This window comes from Henckelia pumila, chromosome 1 (assembly GCF_033568475.1).
Source record: "Henckelia pumila isolate YLH828 chromosome 1, ASM3356847v2, whole genome shotgun sequence".
NCBI classification, from domain to species: domain Eukaryota; kingdom Viridiplantae; phylum Streptophyta; class Magnoliopsida; order Lamiales; family Gesneriaceae; genus Henckelia; species Henckelia pumila.
Window position 1 is genome coordinate 131,258,100 of NC_133120.1, and position 25,388 is coordinate 131,283,487.

The 25,388-nt window shown below is 38.6% G+C and overlaps 1 pseudogene; it reads left to right on the plus strand.

The window, feature by feature from the left end:
• Positions 1 to 200: 200 nt before the first annotated feature.
• On the plus strand, positions 201 to 6,430 carry LOC140893075 (putative disease resistance protein RGA3; annotated as a pseudogene).
• Positions 6,431 to 25,388: the final 18,958 nt, after the last annotated feature.

Here is a 25,388-nt window from a genome sequence, read left to right on the forward strand (position 1 = left end):
GTGGTGAGGACGACAAAGAAATTGGTGCACTACTTTAATAAAGTAGTTTGGAGTCATTTACTTTTATAAAGTCAAGTTGTATTATTGGTTATATTGTTCTTATTTAGAATTGGAATTCGGGGTTTCATGTCCGGCTCTTCCCTCTATTTATAGGATAGTTTTCAGTCTTTTTAGTACGCTGCATTTTAGAATACTACTCTCTCTCAGAAACTCCCTTGTAATTATTCTCTTGGAGCTTTCAAAAATAAAACTACTACTTGTTTATTGTAAGTTTCCTTGTTCTTTTTAATTTTCATTTTGTTCTTTAAAATTTTAATATTTTTGTATTTAGCCTGAATGGCAGGCTAAACTATTTTGTACTAAATCATGAGCTGACAATATAATTATTTATAACTTGGTTCTTATGTTGTTTATGGATTCATAAAACATAAATCAAGTTATTATGGGTTAAATCAGTAGGTTAAATCACAGGTTATATATATTAAATATGAGGAATTTTCAGCTGCCCAACCATGTTTCTTCACTTGGTCCGCGACCACTAAAACCCGATAGTGGGTTTTAGTGATGCAAAAAAAAACAAAAACAAAAACCACTAAAACCCACTACCGGGTTTTAGTGGTCGTGGATCAAGTGGGGAAACATGGTTGGGCAGCTGAGCATTTTTCTATTAAATATATATAATATTATATATTTTATATAAATATATACATATACGGGACGGGTTCGAGTAAAACTCAAATCTTATTGATCTAGTAGGAGTTGGAGTTAGATTCATGGAATATATATGTCATGTAATTTTAAAATTTTGTAATTCAACAAAGGATATTACGTTAAATATAGGGATGACAACGGGGCGGGTTTTGTCAAACCCGGGACCTGCCCTGTCAAAAAAAAATAAGACCCGGACCCATCCCGCCCACCTCAAAACCGGCAGGTCCAACCCAGGTCTGGACCCACAAACCCGTTAATATTTAATTTTTTAAAATAACTTAAATAATTTATTATTTATAATATATAAATATATATACATGCATATATATAGAATACTATATTATATATATATATATATATATATATATATATATATATACAGGACGGGTCCGGGTAGGGGCCACCAAAACCCGGGACCCGGCCGGACCCGACCCGTTCCGAAACCTATTTGATCGGGTTTGAACCCACCCCGTCCGAGTTTAACACGAGGCCGGGTTTCGGGTTTAAACCCGACCCATTGTCATCTATAGTTAAATATCAATATTTTAACAAGGAGAGAAACTTGTGGTTGTGTGCGAAATAAATGTTACCGATTTACACACTTTTCATCAGCGTTCTAAAAAAATTGATTAAGCCTCGCTTAATCTCGCTTAAGCTTGAAGTTTTCTTAAAACGCTTCGCTTTGGCCAAAATGGGTAAAAAAAACGGTCAGACATAGGTTGACCACGTCAAGTGTCATTAAATACGCTTAAATGTGACTTTTATAAAAATCAAATTTTATTAATAAGAAGAAAAAAAAAATCAAAAATTAGCGATTTTATTAGTAAGTGATTGTTAGCAATGTTAGAAATGTACAATATTGGATGACTAAATATAGCGATGATGTGAATGCAATACATATTGAGAAATTTTACAGCTAATGTTTTAAAGTAGAACAATTAATTTAGTTTATGTTCGATGACACGAGATATGAAATGAATGATAAAATAAATTGAATTATAATCTCACAAAAATTTTATGCATTACACTTGAACTTATTATATTTATTCATTATTAACTCCGTTAATTTATTTGAGATTACTAAAATTATAGTTTAAATTAAAAACGTTTTTTTATGCTTAAACTTGTAATAATTACACTTAAAATAATTAAAATTTACTCATTATATATTTTGAAATAATCACTCTTTTTAAAACCTTGCTTTTCATAGCTATTATATATTTTGAATATTAAAGATAATAAATTTTGCTCAATTTTTTATTCAATAAATAATAACGGGAGATATCATTTAAAGTCCACAATGATCATTGTTCAACCACCATCTTCCAGATTGACACAACTGATCAACTAAAAAAGGAAATCAAAGATGGGTGGAGTAGTTCTCGATGCTACCGTTCAACTTCTTCTTGAGAAGCTGCTGGCTGTTGTTGCGGAAGAGATCGGCCTCTTCCGGGGATTCAAGAATGAGCTGAAAAATCTGGAGAAATCATTGGAGACGATTCAGGCTTTCTTGCGCGACGCTTCGAAGCGGCAGATTGAAGAGGATCATTCCGTGAAGCGGTGGCTTCGTGATCTTGAGGATGTGGCCTATGAAGCTGACGACTTGCTGGACCACTTCACTTACCAGGTGGTTCGCAGCAAGGTTGAGTTTAAGGGGAAGGTATGCTGCTCATTCTCCTTTTCGTGCCTTGGTTCTGTGGCTTTTCGTTGTGAAATGGGCCATAAAATCAAGAATTTGAATGTGAAATTGAAAATTGTTAACGATGTGGCCAGCAGCTATGGCCTACAGAAGAGAGTAGCGGATTCGGCTTTTTATCTTCCTCCTGTGATGGAAACTAATTCCATTGTTGTTGATCCTATTTTTATTGGTCGAGATGATGCTACGTCCGAGATCATTGGCAATATGATTAATTCGAGCCATGAATTAATGGTTTCGGTGGTTCCCATAGTTGGGATGGGAGGGTTGGGAAAGACTACTTTGGCGCGAAAGGTGTTCAATCATCAAGATATAGTGAAGCATTTTAATCAAAGGATTTGGGTCAGTCTATCCAAAAATGTTGACAACAAAAGTTTACTCATCAAAATCTTGGAATCCTTGTCCAAGAAATCGGTTGATGTATCATTGGGGGAGGAAGCTGTCCTGTCTCAACTCCAATCTCAGCTCAAAGATGCAAGGTTTTTGCTTGTGCTTGACGATTATCTGAATGAAAAAAACACATGAATGGGACAACTTCATGAATTGTATTCGAGGAATTAACCTAAACAAAGGAAATTTCATAATGGTGACCACCCGAATCAAAATGTGACATCAACTATGAAACCTTGTAATGAGAATTCTTTAGGTTTTTTATCGAATGGTGAGTGTTGGGAGATAATTAAGGCTAGAGCTTTTCCTAGCCACCAAATGCCCGAGGATTTTGTCGCTATTGGAAAGGAGATTGCTTGTACATGTCGAGGTCTACCGTTAGCGGCCAATGTGGTCGGGGGAAGTTTAAGAGGGAAGGAAATAGATGATTGGAGATTGTTTCTCGAAAGTTCAAATCGCAGTCCCAATGATGATGTTGTTTTGCAAGTATTGAAGGTCAGCTTCGACAGATTACCATCTTCATTACTTAAAAAATGTTTTGCATATTGCTCCATTTTTTCCAAGGGAGAAATAATTGAGAGACAACGATTGATCCAACTTTGGATGGCTGAAGGATTTCTGTGTGGAAGTAGTGATGGAAGTGATCATGATATGGAGAGTCGTGGTGACAAGGTTTACAATATTTTGTTGGAAAATTTTTTTCTACATGAGCCGGTAAGGGATAAGTATGGTAAAATCAAGTACAGCAAGATGCATGATCTTGTTCATGACCTATCTAGTTCTGTTGCGAAGCCAAAATATGATGACGATGTTACTAGTCGAATAAGATATCTATCCGTTGATGAAAAAGTAAAGATTAAAAAGGAGCAAGGAATTTACATACGAACTCTGTTTGTTAACGGATACGTGTCAGAACTGATTGATAACATGTTCGAAGATTGTAAATACTTGCGTGTTCTTGATTTACACAAGACAAACATTAAAGAATTGACAAGTTCGATCGACAAGTTGATACATTTGAGATTTCTTGATTTGTCTTACACTGAAATAAAAATTTTACCCGATTCTGTTTGCAAACTTTACAATTTGCAAACTTTAAGGCTCATTTGGTGTAGTTTACCTGATCAGTTGAGGTTTTTAGTTGGGTTGAGACACCTAGTTTTTAAGTCACCTAATTATGCTTCTTTAGGCAAGATGCCTCTTAAAATTGGGAAGCTGACTGATCTTCGAACATTAGAGTTGTTTATTGTTGGCAAAGAGAAGGGACGTCAAATTGCTGAGTTGGGATATTTGAAGAATCTGCAGGGGAAACTTACTATATACAATCTTGAAGAAGTGAATGGTAAAGAAGAATCCATGAGAGCATGCTTATTTGAGAAGCAAAATATTGAAAAGTTAGAGTTTGTGTGGAGTTATCGATCATCGAGGGAAAGCAAGAACAATGATTATGAAGTCTTGGAAGGCCTTCAACCTCATCCAAATCTAAAGCATTTGGCCATTGAGAATTTCACCGGAGATCATTTCCCATCCTGGACAAGGAAGATGACTGTTGAATCTGGTATTATTCTCCACAAGCTCATCAAGATTGTCTTGATATATTGTGAAAATTGCGAAGAAATCCCAACACTTGGTCACCTACCACTTCTCAAGATCCTGACGGTGCGAGGACTTAAAAATGTAAGATCAATAGGTCCTTCGTTTTATGTTCCTGACCAGTATCGACATTATGAGTCAAGCAGATGCAGCGTGCCATTTCCGGCACTTGAAAGATTGCAGCTACGTGATATGGATAATCTTAGAGAGTGGGTCGAAGCTCCAAATACAGGGGCAACAGCCTTCCCCAAGCTTGAATATCTGGAAATTTCCTCTTGCAACAATTTGATGACGGCTCCGAGTCATGTTTTTTCATCTCTGAAAGAATTGACGATTTATTGTGTAGACAGCGAGGTCCCATTAGCAAGGATATGCAGTAAATTAAGCTCCCTCACAAAATTGACCCTCTACTCCATTTCAAACCTCACCTCTCTTCCGGACATGCTGTTCTACAACAATAAACATCTCCAGCGTCTTCGGATACACTACTGTTACAACCTAACACAACTGAAGCTCTGGGATTCCCTTGAGTCTCTTCACAACTTAGATATAATTGGCTGCCGTAATCTTCCCTCAATTCAATATCAAACCACACATTTGAAAGGCTTCACTTCTCTACGGCATTTGACAATTTCATATTGCAATATGTTGACCGAGTTGCCAAGTGAAATGTTAGAGTCATGTACATCGCTCGAGGTTTTGCAAATGTATTCATGTCCAAATCTAAGGTGTTTACCCAATGGAATGGATTGCCTGAATAAGTTGACAGGATTACATATTGGTCCCTTCTCAGAAGAAACAGGTTTTACTTTGTTGAATGAAACTCTCAAAGGCGGGCACGAGTCTCTTCGTGAGTTATCGTTATGTGGAAAGTCGAATTGGGAGTCTTTTCCAGATCAAGTACAACATCTCACAGCTCTCACTAGGTTTGATCTATATGATTTTGGAATAGAAGCTTTGCCAGTTTGGTTTTCGAACATGTCGTCGCTGAAGACTTTACAGTTCTGTCGTTGTGAGAGGCTAAGGCGTCTCACCTCTTTGCGACACCTAACCCAATTGGAAGAATTATATATTCGTGAATGTACAACTTTGGAGGAGGCATTCACTCAAAGCAACACAGCTGACCATTCCCAGTGGCCCGACATTTCCCATATCCCAAATATCTTTGTGAATGGCATCCGAATTCAATTTCAACTATCAAGTGTGTTCAGGTACTATATATATATATATATATCTTTGTTTAATTGTTAAATTTATTATTAGTTGCTGTACCAGTGCCCTCTCCATGATTGTTGTGTGGCATTTGGTCCTGTCGATAAGGAGCTGTGGCTTAATGTATAGTATAGATAGATGTAGCGATCAATTTCATGTTTCTGCACAAATAAATGTTTTTTGGTTTTATTTTGAAATTATTACAATAATTTCTACAAATTTATGATTCTTTACCATATTGTTCTACATAAACAAAAAAATATTTCTAATATTCGTTATATATGGATAAGTAATCTTTGTTCCCTAAAATCTCATATTCTTGTTCATTGCAATTATAGTTATTTTTAAAATATATGATGTACTCAAAATACAAGAAGAAATTCAATAAATATTCATTGATGTAAAATAGCGCCGCTCAGGTCATTAAAGATTTAATTAAAGAACGCTGATTATATGAAATTTCATTATTTAGAAAAGGAAGCAATGTTATAATAACTTCATAAGAATCATCAACAGGGATTCTTGTCATTGTATTAGAGCACAATAACAATTAGTACTCGGGTCCAAAGTTGCTTATTTCTAGACTATTTCTACCTAGTTAATGTCTAGTTACTTCCTTCTTTGAAACACTCTTCATCATTTACTAGTAGTCTTCATCATATCCTTGCATTTACCATTTCGGGAAAATGTTTGATGCACATAACGATGATACAGTATGGGTTTTATTTGGCATGATTAAATAATAGATTTTAAGTTTCCAGAGACGATTTTATCTTGTTCTCTTCTCTGTTCCAGCTAAGATCAAGGGATTTATCACATCAGAAATCAGATGGGGTTGCAGCTCTTTCGGGCTTCATGCGCCCAATAACTTGCATGTTCTTTCGTTGCACTCCGCTTGTCAAATCAATGCTACAATGAGGCAGAGTTCAAGAAATATCATTATTCTTGTCCTCCTCTTGCTTCTTTTCCTGCCTATTCCAGCTTATTCTGTCAACATGTTCTTTCGTTGCACACAAAGTTACCGGTTCCAAGCTACTTTCGGCGTACAATGTAGATTGCGATGGTTCCATCAAAACAAAAACTGAAGGAGTAAGCATGTATTTTACCCTTATTTTTTACCAACTAGGTTGCATTTGCTTATATATATTCACCCTCCCTGTATCTTACACAGCAGATGGATTATATTTTTAATACAATGTTTTCTGGCTCACGTGGTGATTACCTTCTATGGTAGCTGTCTCACTTGGCAACATGCTTTCAGGTAATCGACTGGGACTGGGGGAGTCTACGTCTGGACTGAACATGAGGCTGCTGGAAGATAACTGTACCAAAAGACAGAGTTGCCATTCATAGCTGGCATGTTTCGAACTATACGCGAAATAAGTTTATAACTATGTTACATAGCATCAAATATATTATTGTGAGAACTTTTCTGTTTAAGAAGTATCAATGAGTATTTGGAAGCTGAACAAAGGTGGTTTTTTTTCCCCGGATTTTTATTCAACAGCTTCGGTTTTATATCTTGCAAAGATGAGTGGTTTTTTTGTAGATCTGCAGAAACTTATTAGGGTTTTGCATTGTTGTTTTTCATTGGGGTTTTGCCTTTCTTCATATTGAAAATTCTTGCTGAAAGAACATGTCGTGCACATTTCTTTTAAATTATTTTCTTATTGCATTCAATTTCTATATTTATAGTTTTGCCTTTTTTAGACAAGTTTTAAAGTTGGCAATATTTATTATTTCTGATTCGAATTATTTGATTTCTGATGATATATTGTTTTCATGTTTTGTAGGTTCTTATTTATGAAAATACATTGAAGATCTATTTAAAGAGATGCATGGACCGATCAGAAAAGAAGGAGATAGAGGAATCAAGAGAGAACGTGAGAAAAGAGTGAAACGTAGAGAGCAAAATATATAGAGAATTACTGAAAAAATTTTGGAGCGTTGAAGATCGATCATTGAAGAATTTTTGAAGAAATACTACTGCTACGCTGGGTTGCCAAATAGTGTTGGAAACACTGAAGAACACACGAGTGAAGTGTTGTTCAGAAAGTGTTTTTTTGGTTTTCGTTTTTCGGTTTAGAACTTCCTATTGGTTTATTATTCTAGTTCTTACTAGTTTTTAGGAAGTCTTTTATTTTCTCAATCTGTTGAGAAAAGTAGTTTTTCATAAAACAATCACTAGTTGGTTTTTGTAAACTGATTTGATTTTCTAGTGATTATTTCGTCATGAGGCATCGCACAAGTATTTAATACTTGTGCATAAATATTTGTGTTATTTACTTTTTCTGTTAGTTAATTATTCTGCTGCATAGTGTTATCGTGAAGTGTTGATAACATTGAAAGATAACACAAACTCTTAAAAGTTATTTCTGGTATTTATGTGATTTCAGACTGTCCAAACATAACAAGTGGCGTCAGAGACATTCACTTGACGATACTAAGTGCGATTCTGTTTTTGTATTTGACAGGACTTCACAATGGAGATACCTTATTCAGGAACTGCTCAACGTCCTCCAATCTTGGATGAATCCAATTATGCTATCTGGAAAGTGAGGATGCGTGTCTACATCAAATCAATTGATGAAAATGCATGGCAACGTGTGCTACAAGGCTGGAATCTACCAAGGAGACCGGATGGAGAAGGAGACTTTCCACTCAAACCAGAAACAGACTGGAATGCTGATGAAACTGCTGCTTCGAATATGAAAAACAATGCCCTTAATTCTATATTTACTTATCTTGATTCTAATATGTTTTCACTGGTCACTAACTGTGTATGTGCTAAACAGGCCTGGAAAAAACTTCAAATGTACTGTGAAGGATCCGATAGTGTGCGTCGAACCAAAAGAAGGATTCTCACTACTTGGTTTGAAAATCTAATAATGGAATAAAGTGAGACGATTGATAATTATGAACGCCGCTTGAGGAAGATAGAGAATGAGACAATTGATCTTGGTGATGCTATTTCGAATGAACGCCTAGTAAGCAAAGTGTTGAGATCACTGCCGGAAAGATTTCAAATGAAGATTTGTGCAATTGATGAATCAAAAGACACATCAATTCTAGGATTAGATGAATTGATGAGTTCACTGCGAACATATGAGTTAGAGATGAATGTGGGGAAAAAAGGACAAAGGTAAGTCTATTGCACTTCAAGTTTCTAACGACTCATATCATGATTTTGTTTATTTGACACAGGGAGTAAACGAGTCTGATCTAGGAGATGATTTCATTGCCTTTCTTACCAAACAATTTGGTACCTACTTGAAGAGGATGAGAGATTCTAAGAAACCTAGTCAGAAACCTAAAGTCTTGAGTGCTCCTGCTGTTGGAAAACCATTGACGATTTGCGGACCAGAACAAAATACCATCCCATCAAAGAGTCAAAATCATTTTCAAAAAGAAGGAAAAACACTGAATAACTCAAAGAGATTTGAGTTTGTGAAGTGTCATGAGTGCACTGGCTTCGGTCACTTTGCTAATGAGTGTCCAACCAGACTTCGCAAAGGAATGTGTGCTTCCCTAAGTGATGATGCAGATGAGGAGGGTACAACACAAGGAGAAGAAGAGACTCACAATGCACTGTCAGTTCTGGTACAGCAGAAAAACAGTGTTGTCACAGGTGTCACAACACTTAGTCACAACACTGACCAAAAGTTATTCTGTCTGAATGCATATGTTTCTGGAGACTCAAATCAGAAAGCTGGTGAAGTAGAACTTTCTTGGGATAATGCTCAGAAGATGTATGAAGAATTGTATAATGATTGGATAGTATGGAACACGTCAAATTCTACTTTAACAAAGGAGAACATTGGATAGTATGGAACACGTCAAATTCTACTTTAACAAAGGAGAACAGTGAACTGAAAGTTTTAATGACTAGACTTGAAGTTGTTCTGAGCAAGAAATATTTAGAACTAATCAAGGTCAAAGAAGAGCTTGGTAGAGCCAATGCAACTCTCGCAAAGTTTAATTCAAGCAAGACCAAGTTGGATTCAATTCTGATGATGGAAAAAGATGATAGAGCTGGTCTAGGCTTTCATAATAGCAAGTTTGAAGTTGGGGAGTCATCACAAACTATTTTTGTCAAAGAGAACAGTAACTCTGCTAGTGTTCCAATTGAAATTCCAAAGAAAAAGCCAATTCCATTGAAGACACAAGATCCTGTTCAAAGAAAAAAAAACAAAGGAAGCGTAGGTTTGTTTGTCATTACTGTCACAAGCAAGGTCATATCAAGCTTTACTGTTTTAAGCTCAGGTATGACTATATATATTGGAATTCCAGGCAAGTGCTGCCATCAGTGTTTCCAACACTGAACCAGAACACTGCCAAGAGGAAAAATACTGAGAAAAAAGTTTGGGTACCAAAAGCTAAATCCAGTTGTAATGTTTTTTATACTTCCTTGAAAACTAATGTTGCAGGTCATTGGTACTTCGACAGTGGTAGTTCACGCCACATGACAGGGTTAAATAAGTATTTTTCTGACTATGTTGAACAAGATAAAGGAAAAGTGACATATGGAGGAGGAGCCAATGGAAAGATTGTTGGAAAATGAACTTTGAATGTAGAAGGACTTCCTAAGCTTCACAATGTTCTACATGTTGAAGGATTAAATGCTAATCTTATTAGCATTAGTCAACTTTGTGATGATGATCTTTATGTTAAATTTGATAAAAATTTGTGTCAAGTTTTTTATATTGTAATTCGTGCGTTTTGACAGGGTCTAGATCATCGAACAACTGTTATCAACTTGGAGAGGAAATTGCTTGCAAATTCACCAAGGTTGATGATTTGAATTTATGGCATCAAAAGTTGGGACATGCCAACTTCAAAGCACTGAAGAAACTGAGCCAGTATGATGCTGTACATGGAATGCCAAATCTAACTTCTGGAGTTCCATATGTGTGTGGAGACTGTCAGAAAGGTTATGTTGGTAGTTCAAAGGTATACACAAGTTGAGGGGATAGACTTTGATGAAACCTTCGCACCTGTAGCCCGTATAGAATCTGTTAGATTGTTATTAGCTATTGCTTGTCACATGAAAATGAAGCTTTTTCAAATGGATGTCAAAAGTGCATTTTTGAATGGAATTTTGAATGAAGAAGTGAATGTAAGACAACCTAAGGGATTTGAAGATCCACATCATTTTGATTATGTTTATAAGTTGAAGAAGGCCTTATATGGATTGAAACAAGCACCTCGTGCTTGGTATGGAAGGCTCACGGAGTATTTGCTTGACATTGGATTCAAAAGAGGTGATGTAGACAAAACACTTTTTGTTCAAAAAGTACAAGGATTATTATCTGTCAAATCTATGTTGATGACATAATTTTTTGTGCTTCGTCTCAAAAACTTGTGAATGATTTTGTTGAAAGCATGACTGCTACCTTTGAAATGAGCATGGTAGGTGAGTTGAATTACTTTCTAGGATTACAAGTGAAACAAATGAGTGACGGAATCTTTTTGTGTCAAAACAAATATGCTAAGAATTTGGTAAAGAGGTTTTGTACTGATCATGTTAGACATATGAAAACACCAATGGGAACTAATGAAAAACTGTGCAAAGACAGTGTTGCTGACAGTGTTGAAAACACTCTATACAGAAGAATAATTGGAAGTATGCTGTATTTGAGTGAAAGTCGACCTGATATTATGTTCAGTGTGTGTTTATGTGCCCGATATCAATCTGATCCTAAAGTCACACATATGAAAGCTGTAAAAAGAATTTTGAAGTATGTTGCAGGCACTTTAGACTTGGGTTTATGGTACACTAAAGAAACCAATAAGAATTTGGTAGGCTATAGTGATGCTGATTGGGCAGGAGATGTTGATGAGAGGAAAAGCACCACTGGTGGTTGTTTTTATTTGGGTAACAACTTGGTTTCATGGTATAGTAGGAAGCAGAACTTTGTGTCACTTTCCACTGCTGAATTCGAATATGTGTGAAACGACCCTAACTCTATAATTAATAAATAAATATGCGGAAAAATTTTTTTTATACTTACTTACTAAATAAAGTATTGTACATATACGCCCATACGTATATGAACAGAATAAAAAGATTTAAAATAACTAAATAAATAAACAAATAAATACTTAAATAAAAATGCATTCTTAAAAATAAAATAAATATCTGAGTCAAACATTTAATTAAAAAAATACTGCATAAATAAAATGTATAAAATTTGCATGCACTGAAAATAGTTAATAAAATATTCTAAACTCACAACCACTGACAAATAATAAAAATATATCATGCTGACAAAAACAAAAACATGCATAGCGACTCAGAATATTTCACGGTCACGGGGCCACTGCATGCATGCTCATACGTCCTCGCCTCCGGTGGGTACAATGTCATCCTCAACGTACTCACCTGCACCATACCAGTGTAGTGAGCCTAGAGGCCCAACATGCTAACATAACAAGGGTTTAAAATAATTTAAACCAATTTAATACTAATACATACATATACATGAATGAGCATGCTTAAAAAATTACATAACATAACTTACTTAAATAAACATAATACATAACATAATACATAACATTATTGAGCAATTTATTTTCTAACATAGCATGGTTGTATCCGTAGTGTAACCTTAAATCATACATTAAATACTGATCAGCGTGGAAACCTACGTACGTGGCCGGTGACGAATCACCTCTTAAATTGGCAGTAAACTGCCCTTCAATCATATGGGGACGAATCCCCCTTAAATTGTCACACTACTTCAACTTCCAACATAAAATATTTTTATTGCTCAACTTAAACATTAAATCATGCATAAAATATTATTTCATGAATGCATGTACTTGAATAAAATGTGTGTCCATCATATATATTTAATTTAATTTCTTATTAACATATAAATATTAAAATAACTCAAATGCATAAAAATAATTAAATATATAATCAGGACACATGCAAATTTTCTCATGGATGGTCCTGGACTGCTGGCCCTACACACAAGCCCATTAACTTAAAACTGGCCCATTAACATACTTAAGCCCATTAACTTAACTTTAAGCCCAAATAATTAGTCTAAGCCCAATTAAATTAAATAAGCCCATTAAAATTACACTAAGCCCAATAACACTTAAACTGGCCCAATGGGCCCAAAAACCCATAGACTGGCCCAATAACTTTTATGGGCTCAAAAGCCCATAAAATTAATGGACTAACTTAATTAAAATTTTAAAAGTCCAAATAAAATTATTTGGGAGTCCAAATAATTTTATTTCAATTTATTTGACTCAAAAACACATAAATTTGTAAAATACTTTAAAATAAAAATACTCGAGCCCGGCCCGCCAAACTCGGACCCGAACTCACTAACCCGACCCACTACCTAACCGACCCGACCCGGACCACTCAGACCCGACCCAGACCCCTAACCCAGCCCAACCCGATCCCCCCTCTCCCATTGCTTCTCGGCCGAGAGCAGCAGCCATTCCATGGCTGCTGCCGGCCGGCTCCGGCCGCCCCTGGCCGGAGCGTCGCCGCCCGGACGTAGCCCACGTCCGGGCGGACCCAACCTGACCAGGCCCCAGCCCCCATGCAGCCAGGAACAGGAGCCCGAACCATTCTACTCAAGAACAATAAACTGCGCAGAAAAATGGGCAGCCATGTTCAGATCGGTCCAGGCCGAACCTAGCCCGTTCCAGCCCTTGTCCGACCCTACTACTCGACCCTAGGGACCCCAAGGAACCCCTCTAACCATGTACCAGCAGCCCACCCAGCCATGAACAAGAAAACGTGAGCATGAATCATCAAAATGCCAACCGAGTGCAATAGAGAAATAAATTTTGAAAACTTGCTGTCCAAACATGATGAATCTCGGTCCTACACACCCACACACATACATACACTGATATAGGATTTAAAAAGGGAAGAAAATCATGCCTTTCACCGTAGATGACGAGAAAACACGAGCGTGGGACGGTTCCGGGACGACGGGACGAAAATACGGGCTTTTGGAGCTTCGAACCTCTTGGCTATGGCTTCTCTGGGATTGCTGGGTCGAGAGGATGAAGGCAATGAGTGGGGTGGCGGCTGAAGTTGAGAGTGACGTGAGGTTTTGGGTGGGGTTGGGTAGATTTAGGTTTTATTTTAATAGAAAATAGGGTAATTAATTATATAATTAAGGATATAATATATATATAAAATATAACTCAACTAAAACTCTAAAAGAAACCTTTAAAAAAAATCTGAAACATAAAATAAATCTCGAAATATTAATTTAGGGAAATTTTAAAAATACTAAAAAGTCAATATTTTGACTAATTTTGGATAAAAATGATCCCTAAAATTAAATAAAATTAAATACTTAAAATTTTGAGATAATAAAACTCAAAATAATATTTTAAGGCTCCAAAAAGGCTCATAAAATAATTTGGGTAGAAAGTTGTCATCTCGTCCGTCCACGGTCCCGTCTACGCGATTAAATAATAAAAATACTAAAAATCATAAAAATCACTAATTATGGGTTAAATGCTTAAAAATAACTTAAATCATGCATAAATAATTCACATAATTATTTAACCCATAAATCATAAATTTAAATAATTAAAAATCCTAATTATGCAGGCGGATTTATGTAATTAAAAATACCGGGTGTTACAATTCTCCCCCCCTTAAATTGAATTTCGTCCTCGAAATTAAAGTACTTACCCGAACATCTCCGGGTAGCGAGTCTTCATATCCTCCTCGGTCTCCCAAGTAGCTTCCTCCTCCGAGTGATTCAGCCACTGGACTCTGACCATCGGTATGACCCGCGTCCTAAGCCTCCGCTCCTCTCTAGCCAAAATCCGCACTGGTCTCTCCTCGTAAACAAGATATGGTGGCAACTGTAAGGGCTCGAAATCCAACACATGCGACGGATTGGAGACATATCTCCGAAGCATGGATACATGGAAAACGTTGTGCACTGCCGCTAGCCCTGGAGGTAGAGCTAAACGATAGGCCAACGTGCCAACTCGCTCCAAGATCTCGAATGGCCCTATATATCTCGGATTAAGCTTGCCTCTCCGCCCAAAACGCGCTACTCCCTTCATAGGTGACACCTTCAGGAATACGTGATCACCTACCGCGAACTCCAAATCGCGTCGTCTGGCATCCGCATAACTCTTCTGCCGACTCTGCGCAGTCCTCATCCTGTCTCGAATCTGCGTCACAATGTCAGCTGTCTGCTGCACAATCTCTGGACCCAACAAAATCCTCTCTCCAACCTCATCCCAATGCACCGGAGATCTGCATCTCCTCCCATAGAGCGCTGCATATGGAGCCATACCTATAGACGACTGAAAGCTGTTGTTATAGGTAAACTCCACTAATGGCAGTCTAGTCTCCCAAGATCCTCGAAAATCGATAACACAAGCTCTCAGAAGATCCTCGAGAACCTGGATCACTCTCTCGGACTGACCATCTGTCTGGGGATGAAAAGCTGTACTGAACAAAAGTCTAGTCCCCAAGGCTGTGTGCAGACTCTTCCAAAACGCTGAGGTGAACCTCGGATCTCTGTCTGACATGATAGACACTGGTATGCCATGCAGTCTAACAATCTCTCTGATGTAAAGCTCTGCATACTGTGTCAAGGTGTAAGTAGTCTTTACCGGCAAGAAATGAGCTGACTTGGTGAGTCTATCCACAATCACCCAAATCGCTGTACACCCTCTGGCACTCCTCGGTAAGCCAACCACAAAGTCCATCGTAATATTCTCCCATTTCCATTCCGGAATAGGGAGAGGTCTAAGAAGTCCTGCTGGACGCTGATGCTCTGCTTTGACTTGCTGACAAGTCAAGCACTCTGACACCACTCTCCCGATGTCACTCTTCATCCCGGGCCACCAATACGATAACTGTAAGTCTCGGTACATCTTCGTACTTCCGGGGTGAATGGAGTACGGAGATGCATGAGCCTCTGCTAGAATCTCGGCTCTCAACTGATCAACGTTCGGTACCCACATCCTCCCACGGTACTGAACGATGCCATCCTCCACTGTATACAAGAGATTACCTCTAGCCTCATCTCTCTGTCTCCATCGCTGTAGCTCCTCATCAGTGGACTGTCCCTCTCTAATCCGATCTCTCAAAACTGGCTGCACCGTCAACACTGACAAGCTCGGTGCATGGCCGCTCGGATAGCACTCCAACCCAAACCTCTGAATCTCGGTCTGTAGTGGTAACTGTGCAGTCAAACATGATACCACTGACGACTTTCGACTCAAAGCATCTGCCACTACATTAGCCTTACCCGGATGGTAGCTAATGTCGCAATCATAGTCCTTCACAAGCTCAAGCCATCTGCGCTGCCTCATGTTCAACTCCTTCTGGGTGAAGAAGTACTTGAGGCTCTTGTGGTCGGTGAAAATCTTGCACTTCTCGCCGTAAAGATAGTGCCTCCAGATTTTCAACGCAAAAACCACTGCTGCAAGCTCCAAATCATGCGTCGGGTAGTTCTGCTCATGAATCTTCAACTGTCTCGACGCATACGCAATAACCTTACCACACTGCATAAGCACTGCGCCTAAACCAAGTTTAGACGCGTCGGTGTAAACCACTAACTCCTCATGTGGTACTGTCATCGCTAACACTGGTGCTGTAGTGAGTGCTTCCTTCAGCTGATCGAAGCTCCTCTGACAGTCTGAACTCCATATAAACTTCGCATTCTTCTTGGTCAAGGAAGTCAAGGGTACTGCAATAGAGGAAAAACCCTTGATGAACTTCCTGTAGTATCCGGCCAAACCCAAGAAACTGCGAATCTCTGAAGCATTCTTCGGAATGCCCCAATTCTGCACTGCCTCCACCTTAGACTGATCGACTGCAACTCCATCTCTCGAAATAATGTGGCCAAGAAATGCCACCTGCTCAAGCCAAAACTCGCACTTGCTGAACTTGGCATACAACCGATGCTCCCTCAAAGTCTGCAATGCGGTCTGAAGGTGCTGTCTATGCTCCTCGATGCTCCTAGAGTAGATCAAAATATCATCAATAAAGACTATGATGAACTGATCCAGATATGGCTGAAAGACTCGGTTCATGAGATCCATGAAAACCGCTGGAGCATTGGTCAACCCAAATGGCATCACTAAGAACTCGTAATGCCCATATCGTGTCCGGAAAGCAGTCTTGGACACATCTGCATCCCTAACACGCAACTGATGGTAACCAGATCGCAGATCGATCTTGGAGAACACTGAAGCTCCCTGCAACTGGTCAAACAAGTCCTCTATCCTTGGCAGTGGATACTTGTTCTTCACTGTGACTCTGTTAAGCTCTCGGTAATCGATGCACAGTCTCATACTGCCATCCTTCTTCTTCACAAACAACACCGGAGCTCCCCAAGGAGAAAAGCTAGGTCGAACAAAGCCTTTCTCTAACAACTCCTGAATCTGCTCCTTCAACTCTTTCATCTCGGTAGGAGCAAGCCTGTACGGTGCCTTAGAGATAGGCACGGTGTCTGGCACTAAGTCAATACTGAACTCCACCTCTCTTACTGGTGGAATTCCTGCCACATCCTCCGAAAAGACATCCGGAAAGTCACGAACCACCTCTAACTCTGATAATGATCTGCTAGATGGCTCTGAAGTCGTGACTATACTCGCTAGAAACCCCTGGCAACCCCGTCCCAACAACTTCCTCGCCTGAATATAGGATATCACCTGAGGAATATCACTGCTCTGAGATGCATGAAAAGTGAACGGGTCGCCCCCTGTAGGTCTCACTGACACTGATCTCCGACGAAAATCAATCGAAGCTCCATTGACTGTCAACCAGTCCATACCCAAAATAAGATCAAAACCACTCAAAGGCAAAACTACTACATCTGCTCGAATGGAGTGTCCCTGCAGCTCTAACTCCAGTCCTCGAATAACCTTCGAGGTAGACATAATCTGCCATGACGGCATAGTAACATCATACCCGCTGTTACTACTCTCAGGTGTGATGCCTACCCGCCTGATAAACTCCAGGGAGATAAACGAATGCGTAGCCCCTGAATCTAGCAACGCAAACGTGGAGTTGCCTCCAACTAGAATTCTCCCTGCACGCAGAAAATTCCCAACAGTTTCATACCACTTCTAATTTTTTTCCCAAACAAGTCACTACAAGTTCTTAATTCTAATCACAAGTAAAACATGCTTCCTATTCTAACATGCAGTTAAATGACCCAAATAACAAGAATTTCAAATTAAATACTAAATCTTTAACCAAAGGAGAATTTATTAAAATACTAGGGATAGGATGTACCGGTGATCAAGGAGGTGTCTGGATCGACCTCCTCAGCCTGCATCACGAAAACCCTACCAGCGGTGTTCTTCTTCCTGGGGCAGTTAGCAATCTGATGCCCCGGCTCTCTGCAGTGGAAGCAAACTCCTGCTCCCAATAGGCAAGGTCCCGAATGCATCTTCTGACACTTCGGGCAAATGGGATGAGCTATGGCATTAGGGGCCCCGCCCCTCTGCTGCTGCTGCGGCCTCTGCTGCTGTGGCCTCTGCTGCTGATTCGGGCCCTTAGCCGGCCCTGTATACTGCTTCTTCGCAGGTGGCTGCGAAGATGGTCGCTGATATCCTGTCTGTACAAACTGCCTCTTGCCCTGCTGCTCTCTCTGGATCGCTCTCCGACCCTCCTCAGAACGCAAGGCCCTGCTGACTGCAGACTCATATGTAAACACGTCTGCCATGCGCACGTCATGCCTGATCTCAGCCTTCAGGCCCTCAACAAACTGTCGCAGCTTTTCCTGCGGACTATCAGCAATCATGGGCACAAAACGACAGCCCCTCTCAAACTGGCTTATGTACTCCACCACAGATCTGTCCCCCTGACGGAGACTCATGAACTCTCGGATCATGCGACTGCGCACATCCTCAGTGAAATATTTGGCGTAGAAGATACGCCTGAACTCAGCCCATGTCAGAGTAGGTAGATGGACTCCTCGTACTGCACCCTCCCACCATGAGGCTGCATCGCCTCGCATCATGTATGTAGCACAGCTCACCCTGTCGGCGTCTGTGATCCCCATATAGTCAAAGATGGACTCAAGTGAGCGAATCCATCCCTCAGCCACCAACGGATCGGTGGTCCCCAAGAACTCCTTAGGCCCCTTCTTCTGGAACCTCTCGGCGACGTCCTCCTCGTGGGACAGTCTGGGACGGGCTGCCTGCTGCTCCAGCAAGGCAGTAATACCCGCCATCATCGTGGCACTGGCCTGCTCCAGTGCTGTCATGGGGTGCAGCTGAGGTGGCGGTGGAGGTGGAGGTGGATGTGGAGGTCTCCCACGTCGATTCACCTGTCTGGGAGGCATTCTGCACCACCACATATTTATTTACGTAAATCGCCATGCATAACTAAGTGTTTTAAAATTAATGCTAACTTAAATTCTAGAAATTAAATCATGCTATAAACATTTAAAACTTACAGACCGGTAGCGTGGATTTCTGAGCTCGCATAGCAGTGAGGACCCCTCCGAGGAACGTGCTCTGATACCAAACTGAAACGACCCTAACTCTATAATTAATAAATAAATATGCGGAAAAATTTTTTTTATACTTACTTACTAAATAAAGTATTGTACATATACGCCCATACGTATATGAACAGAATAAAAAGATTTAAAATAACTAAATAAATAAACAAATAAATACTTAAATAAAAATGCATTCTTAAAAATAAAATAAATATCTGAGTCAAACATTTAATTAAAAAAATACTGCATAAATAAAATGTATAAAATTTGCATGCACTGAAAATAGTTAATAAAATATTCTAAACTCACAACCACTGACAAATAATAAAAATATATCATGCTGACAAAAACAAAAACATGCATAGCGACTCAGAATATTTCACGGTCACGGGGCCACTGCATGCATGCTCATACGTCCTCGCCTCCGGTGGGTACAATGTCATCCTCAACGTACTCACCTGCACCATACCAGTGTAGTGAGCCTAGAGGCCCAACATGCTAACATAACAAGGGTTTAAAATAATTTAAACCAATTTAATACTAATACATACATATACATGAATGAGCATGCTTAAAAAATTACATAACATAACTTACTTAAATAAACATAATACATAACATAATACATAACATTATTGAGCAATTTATTTTCTAACATAGCATGGTTGTATCCGTAGTGTAACCTTAAATCATACATTAAATACTGATCAGCGTGGAAACCTACGTACGTGGCCGGTGACGAATCACCTCTTAAATTGGCAGTAAACTGCCCTTCAATCATATGGGGACGAATCCCCCTTAAATTGTCACACTACTTCAACTTCCAACATAAAATATTTTTATTGCTCAACTTAAACATTAAATCATGCATAAAATATTATTTCATGAATGCATGTACTTGAATAAAATGTGTGTCCATCATATATATTTAATTTAATTTCTTATTAACATATAAATATTAAAATAACTCAAATGCATAAAAATAATTAAATATATAATCAGGACACATGCAAATTTTCTCATGGATGGTCCTGGACTGCTGGCCCTACACACAAGCCCATTAACTTAAAACTGGCCCATTAACATACTTAAGCCCATTAACTTAACTTTAAGCCCAAATAATTAGTCTAAGCCCAATTAAATTAAATAAGCCCATTAAAATTACACTAAGCCCAATAACACTTAAACTGGCCCAATGGGCCCAAAAACCCATAGACTGGCCCAATAACTTTTATGGGCTCAAAAGCCCATAAAATTAATGGACTAACTTAATTAAAATTTTAAAAGTCCAAATAAAATTATTTGGGAGTCCAAATAATTTTATTTCAATTTATTTGACTCAAAAACACATAAATTTGTAAAATACTTTAAAATAAAAATACTCGAGCCCGGCCCGCCAAACTCGGACCCGAACTCACTAACCCGACCCACTACCTAACCGACCCGACCCGGACCACTCAGACCCGACCCAGACCCCTAACCCAGCCCAACCCGATCCCCCCTCTCCCATTGCTTCTCGGCCGAGAGCAGCAGCCATTCCATGGCTGCTGCCGGCCGGCTCCGGCCGCCCCTGGCCGGAGCGCCGCCGCCCGGACGTAGCCCACGTCCGGGCGGACCCAACCTGACCAGGCCCCAGCCCCCATGCAGCCAGGAACAGGAGCCCGAACCATTCTACTCAAGAACAATAAACTGCGCAGAAAAATGGGCAGCCATGTTCAGATCGGTCCAGGCCGAACCTAGCCCGTTCCAGCCCTTGTCCGACCCTACTACTCGACCCTAGGGACCCCAAGGAACCCCTCTAACCATGTACCAGCAGCCCACCCAGCCATGAACAAGAAAACGTGAGCATGAATCATCAAAATGCCAACCGAGTGCAATAGAGAAATAAATTTTGAAAACTTGCTGTCCAAACATGATGAATCTCGGTCCTACACACCCACACACATACATACACTGATATAGGATTTAAAAAGGGAAGAAAATCATGCCTTTCACCGTAGATGACGAGAAAACACGAGCGTGGAACGGTTCCGGGACGACGGGACGAAAATACGGGCTTTTGGAGCTTCGAACCTCTTGGCTATGGCTTCTCTGGGATTGCTGGGTCGAGAGGATGAAGGCAATGAGTGGGGGTGGCGGCTGAAGTTGAGAGTGACGTGAGGTTTTGGGTGGGGTTGGGTAGATTTAGGTTTTATTTTAATAGAAAATAGGGTAATTAATTATATAATTAAGGATATAATATATATATATATAAAATATAACTCAACTAAAACTCTAAAAGAAACCTTTAAAAAAAATCTGAAACATAAAATAAATCTCGAAATATTAATTTAGGGAAATTTTAAAAATACTAAAAAGTCAATATTTTGACTAATTTTGGATAAAAATGATCCCTAAAATTAAATAAAATTAAATACTTAAAATTTTGAGATAATAAAACTCAAAATAATATTTTAAGGCTCCAAAAAGGCTCATAAAATAATTTGGGTAGAAAGTTGTCATCTCGTCCGTCCACGGTCCCGTCTACGCGATTAAATAATAAAAATACTAAAAATCATAAAAATCACTAATTATGGGTTAAATGCTTAAAAATAACTTAAATCATGCATAAATAATTCACATAATTATTTAACCCATAAATCATAAATTTAAATAATTAAAAATCCTAATTATGCAGGCGGATTTATGTAATTAAAAATACCGGGTGTTACAATGTGGCAGCGGGAAGTTGTTGTTCTCAATTAATTTGAATGAATCAAATGCTAAAAGACTATGGTCTTAAAAGTGAAACTCCAATTTTGTACTGTGATAACTAAAGTTCTATAGATATATCAAAAAACCCAGTACAACATTCTCGAACTAAACACATTGACATTAGACATTACTTCATTTGAGATTTAGTTGAGAAGAACATGATCCATATGGAGTTTGTTGGGACCAATAACCAACTGACCGATATTTTTACAAAAACATTAGACTTCGAGAGGCTCTCCAGTCTTAGGAAATCTCTCAACATGTGTTCTTTATAAACACTCACGGTTGCTGTCCTTAAGTGTTGCCAACACTGACGGACAACACCAAACATGCATGTGCATTTTCTTTTGACTTTAGGCATACTGCATATTCATAATGTTCTATGTTTTGCGCTATTTGATAGTACTGACTGACACTTTGTAGTTCTTCTGTCAAAGTTATTTTTTATCACACTTGCCATAAAAATGTGCCTTAAACCACGAAGTAGTTGAGGGATGTTCGTGTACTCCATGATCTTGTCCCATGTGAAAAGTGGTTTTGAAAATTAAAAAGCATGGTTTGATAAAATTTCAGTGACCAATGTCTTGAAAATCAAACTAAAATCAGAAGAAAATTGGAAAAAGCTACCTAAAAGAGTCCAATGAAGACCTTTTTTTAGTGTGCAGACTACCACTTCTTAATCAAATCAAAAAGAAGAAAAACATGGCTCTGAAAGTGTGACAAATTCAAAAATATTTTGAAGACTACAGTGTTGTTGGGAAGTGTTTTCAATACTGATGTTTTAACACGTATTGCACATACTTTGCATACATTATTTTTTATCTAAACTCATTACATTCTGTTTAGACATAAAAATAGGTCATGCATTTTTTTATTTTATGTGATTGTATCGTGCTCAGGGTTAAAAGTTCAAAGACGAACAAAATTGAAAAAATTGTCCAAACTTGCTGAAAATTGAATTGTTTATGATTTAATATGTTTCAGTGGAGTTAAACTCGATGTGGGTTAGTTATTTTTGGGGGATATTGATTTATTCTTAAGTAAGAGTTTTTAGGGTATCCTTATTTAATCAAATTGAATTTTCCTAATTAAGATATTTTTACCCGTTGAAGATTTGTTACCGTTAAGAATTCAAGTCTGATATGATAGATAGGGATTGAGATTTTTTTTACCGTTTGAATTTTTTTTCTCTATATAAGTCTATCACTGTGGAGATTTATTCTATACTCTTCATTGGCCTAAATCTTCTTTAAATCTCTATGCAAAAATTCTCTGAAACCCTTACTTTCTAAATTGTTTATAATGGCAGGAAACAAATTTTATTCTCATGATATACGATCTGAGATGGGTCATCAAGGGGAAGTCAAGCTTTCGGAGATCTCTTCTAAAAACCCTACCCTCGCAATCGTACCTGCTGCCATTTGACCTACACCGTTGGCAGAAATTGCACCAGGAGAACCCGGGAATGAAATCAACATTGAGAATCCTCCTGATTTTTCGCTGTTGAATCGTGTATTTCCAACACAGCCAATAGCGAGGAGGTCTAAGCGTCAAGCGGGTTTCAACCCAGATTTTACTACAAATAAGAGATTTCGTGGAAAGGGGGAGACTTCTCGTCCTATTGTAGATGATCCAGATTTCTCCTCTGGAGATGATTCCGCAGATCAAGATTTTGAGGTGGTTACTATACCAAAAACCTTTGTTGTTGAAAAGGCAAAATCAAAGAATGAAGATTCATCTACTGGTGATGATTCAACTAATGAAGATTCTACTGATATGGCTTCTACTGAGAAAGAGTCATCTAGTGCTGGTGTTGATAATTCCAAGAAAACAACCACAGCGGCTCCAACTTCTACTGATGAAGAAATTTCACTGGCCACATTCATGGAGAATATTCGGAAGTCCAAGGCTAAACCAGTTGCATCTTCACGTGTTCCATCTGATGATGATGAACCCGATGCTGAACTGATGCAAGAGTATGAGGATAACCGGCCCCAGAAGTTTGATAGTTCATCTTCTTCGAGTTCTGAGGAAGAAGATTATGAGGATGCTGCTTCTGATGATTCTGAGAGTTCTGAGGAACAAGTTGTTGATGACAGTGTTGCCAACACTGATGACAACACTGTTGCTGAATCTGAATCTGAGATTGATCCTGCAAAAGCATACAATCTTCAGTTTTATTCAAAGGAGTCTGCAGATGAATGGGAAGTTCTTTCTGGCAAAGATTGTTGGGAAGAAACAAATATTGATGAAGAGTCTTTTGAGAAGCAAAATTTGGTGACATTCTTGAAACAGCAGAATTTATTTTCTACTGTCACCACTGCCGGACCGTTTTCAAGAAGAGTTGTGTTAGAGTTTTACTGCAATCTGAATACAAGAACTAGAGATGAAGAATCATTTAAGTTTGGAAGAGTGTACATCAGGGGAAAGGTGTATGATTTCACTCCTGTTCTGATCAATGAGCACTTCAAGTCTGCTGATGTAGATGATGATGCAGTTATTGAGGATATTGATCAAATCACTAAGGTGATCACTGGAGGAATGGTTCAAAAATTTTCTTTGCATCCAGACAGGTTGTCAGCTGCAAAGCTTACTTCCTTCTTCTCTGTGCTTCACAAAATTGCAATCAGAAATTGGACACCATCTACCAATACAACAGTGGTTACTAGATCACAAGTCCTTGTGTTGTTTTTCATTGAAACTCAAGCTCCTTTGGACTTTGGAAATTTGGTGTTTGAAAATATTATGACCTTTAAAGAAGGTGGTTTGAAAGCAAACTAAGTTTTCGTTTCCTTCATTGATCTATGGTATGCTGGAATCTCAAGGCTTCAAAAAGAATGATGATGAAGAGTTCATTGGAGGAGATGATCTTATCAAGATTGCACCTGGTTTGCTGAAGGAAAATAGAAAGATTGATCTACCATGGATTGGTGTTGTACTCAGTGTTGCCAACACTGAGGCTATTCCACCCATGACCATTCATCATACTGCTCTGCTTATGTTGAATTCTACTGCAATTCGTGCTCAAATTGCTCATGCTGAGATGAAAATTGCTCAAGCCAAAGCTGACATTGAGTACTATGAAGCTTTTTTAGCTGAGTACAGGACTAAACTTGGATTACCAGGGCCCTCTGGACAAAAAGAGGGAGTAGGATCAAGTGCTGATCAAGCTGAAGAAGGAGATGTTTAGATAATTGGTTTTAGGATTTTTTTTCTTAACCTTATCTTTTATTTTTGTTATTTTGCTCTAAGTTCGAAATATATTTCTGAGTTGATTAGTTTGTGCTCCTTATTACTCTCTGATCGTATGCTATTAAACTATTTGCTACTCTGATCTTGTAAGTGTTGAGAGTCGGTGTTGCCAACACGACCACACAACACTGTGTTCTGAGATGATTAAATTCAGGTGGAGCTTTAGTTGCATAAGTTAGGGGGAGTTATTTGCACTTGTGTGTGTGTTTTGTCCAGAAAGGCAAAAAGGAAGAGTTTGAAAGAACATATCATGCACATGTCTTTTAAATTATTTCTTTATTGCATTCAATTTCTATATTTATAGTTTT